This window comes from Bidens hawaiensis, unplaced genomic scaffold (assembly GCF_021521415.1).
Source record: "Bidens hawaiensis isolate Kalapana, Puna unplaced genomic scaffold, B.hawaiensis_p1.1 tig00001758_1, whole genome shotgun sequence".
NCBI classification, from domain to species: domain Eukaryota; kingdom Viridiplantae; phylum Streptophyta; class Magnoliopsida; order Asterales; family Asteraceae; genus Bidens; species Bidens hawaiensis.
This window is the reverse complement of record NW_027491099.1, coordinates 3,495,512-3,498,134: the sequence shown is the minus strand read 5'-3', so window position 1 is coordinate 3,498,134 and position 2,623 is coordinate 3,495,512. Positions and strand designations below refer to the sequence as shown.

Here is a 2,623-nt window from a genome sequence, read left to right as displayed (position 1 = left end):
TGAACTGTAAAATGACAATAATGTCCTTTAAGTTATTATGGCTAAAAACCATTTAAAACATCTATTATATGTAATAGTAAAGACACAATTGAAAATTGAATTTATATGTATAAAAATAATATTTAAATTAGGACAATCAAAAATGGAAAAATAAACATTTAAAATGGGACGAAGAGAGTACAATATAAAGTACTCACAACAAACAACAACCAAGACGTTAGTTTTCAAAACAGAATGTAAATATAAATTCATTAAAACATATCACTAACTCATATGACATGATCATTTGGTAGTGGACACCGATCCACCGAAGCATACGCTAGTAGCTCCGGGTTGCACTGTAGAATCTTTAGTTCTTCTTCATCCAAAGTCACCCATGCTTCAATTCCGTCACCACATTTTGTATCCATTAGAGTCACTAAATTGAAGAACCCCTTGAATCCTTTACCTATGAGGCCAGACACCCAACTGGGCTTTCCCCAACCAAAATCAATATCATTGAAACCCATCTTACACCAGCTTGTAAAAATATAATATTCTGTTGGCCCTACCAAGCCGATTTCTCCTATCTATTGAAGTAACTTCGGCATTGCAGCGTACCAATCATAACCTTGCACGTCGTTTACAAACTCATTAATTGTTGACTTTCACAATGCTATCATGCACCTTATTCGCCAAGTTATGCAATGTGGTTTCGTCGTTAGCTTTGCACACTACACTTGAGACCCACATCATGTTACCAATCAAGTCTTTTGATGTCTTCGCTGCTAGTTTTTTACGAAGATTCAAAGAGTGGTTTAGCCAAGAAGTTTTCTTGAAACCACATCTTTCTTTAGATGCTGCGATTGTACACTTCCATAACAAAGCAGATACCACCTCAACTCGTATTGACTGTTGCACTCCATTTTTGCTGGCCTCGGTTTTTAAAGCAGCTATGGAATCTGAACCAAATACAAATCTTTTTGTGCTACACTTGCCTTCCTTTAACACTGTTTGATAGCTAACCTTGAATACGTCTCTAAGCCACGAGCTTTCTGCAGGAAAAGTTAATGGAGCAGTTAACTTTGGATAAATGACTTCTTCACTTCTACAAGCCATGTTGGCCCATCCTTTTAGAAAAGTGTAAAGTGTAGAGTGCAGCCCCATCAAGGATCTTGTGTGAAACACACAACCCGAAAGCGATTCCACCACATTTGAAAATGTTCACTTGAACATTTGTGACACGAGAACCTGCACTAGATTGATCAAAACTAGGTTCTAATGGCAAGAACATGTTAATCAATCCTAGGTCAGGTTTGTGCAAAAAGCCATCAAGATGACCACGAATTAAAGCTAAGACATAGTTAGCACCAACGTCATTACAATCAATTGAATCGTTCTTAAGCGTTCCAGCAAGCGGGTAAAACTGAGTCAAGGTTTCAGATAGTGATTTCTTTAGAACCAATGACCTTTGTAGGGCTTGGAATATGTTATTGTGACTAGGGTAGTAAAAGATGATGGGGACGTAAGGATAACCAACAAGATAATCAAGAATAGAAAGATTATGTGTTCTCAAGTGGTACGGTGTTGGGGGCGATGGTTTAATGCTCTCTTCGGAAATGATTTCAACTTCCATAGCATAAGTTAATGGCAGCTAGGTTAGTGTTATGGGATGGGTCTAGAAAAGATGATAATGGCAAAAACTATGTACTCCAAAGTTCATTTTATAGTTCAATTCGGGTATATATTATATTCCTTAAGATTCGATTTCAGTGGATTTGATCAACTATATGGTTCCAATCAAGACTATAATACTAAAAAGTTGTAACTACAAAATGAAAGAAAACAAAACGAACAACCAAAATATATTTCTCTATGAAATTTACTCATTAAAATTGATCATGTTTTTCATTTAAAATAAGCGCATGTTAGATAATTGAAAATATGATATGCTAATATTTTCAAGATGATCAAATTTGACTTTGTTTACTGAGATATCTTATGTCCTCACGTTTATGGTTTTTTTGAATCAAATAATGGTGAAACAGGCAGCTGGTGTGCCAAGGCGTTACTCTAGAGCTTTAAAGGGAAAATGAAGAAAGTGTCCACATTGACGATTCCTATTTTAAAAATGCCCACATAAATTCCACCGACCCTATTATGTTAAATTCGTTTTTTTTTTTACATCAATAACGTACCAAACGGCACATGTAAAAAACCGGATTTCTGACATTCCAGTGACGGATTCAGAAAATTTAGCTAGTGGGTGCAAAAGAAGGTTCAACCTAAAACTCGTCAATTCAAACCAAAACAAGTCAAACCAAATGTGTCGGATCAAACGAAAACGGGTCGAGTAAAAAATTTACATTAAACAAACTACGTAAAGAAATGAAAACAATAAATTTCATTAAAGATTACCCTGTTTGCAATGCACTACTTTTGACGTTATTTTACTAAGAAAATAACGTTAAAAGTGGCGAAAGAAGGCATCATTTGGTGTCGTTGATAGCCTAAAGACAAGGGTACACGCACCAATCGGCGGTGTCCTGATGGTTGACTGTTATGTGCCTATGTCCAAGGCTTGATGCAAAACTATTATCGAGCCGGTCGTCTCACCGGAAGCGGCCTCTTTAATCCTAAAGAG

The 2,623-nt window shown here is 36.3% G+C and overlaps 1 pseudogene; it reads right to left on the bottom strand.

Moving 5' to 3' along the window:
• Positions 1–235: 235 nt before the first annotated feature.
• Positions 236–1,899, bottom strand: LOC143597270 (limonoid 7-O-acetyltransferse-like; annotated as a pseudogene).
• Between the last annotated feature and the right edge of the window lie 724 nt (positions 1,900–2,623).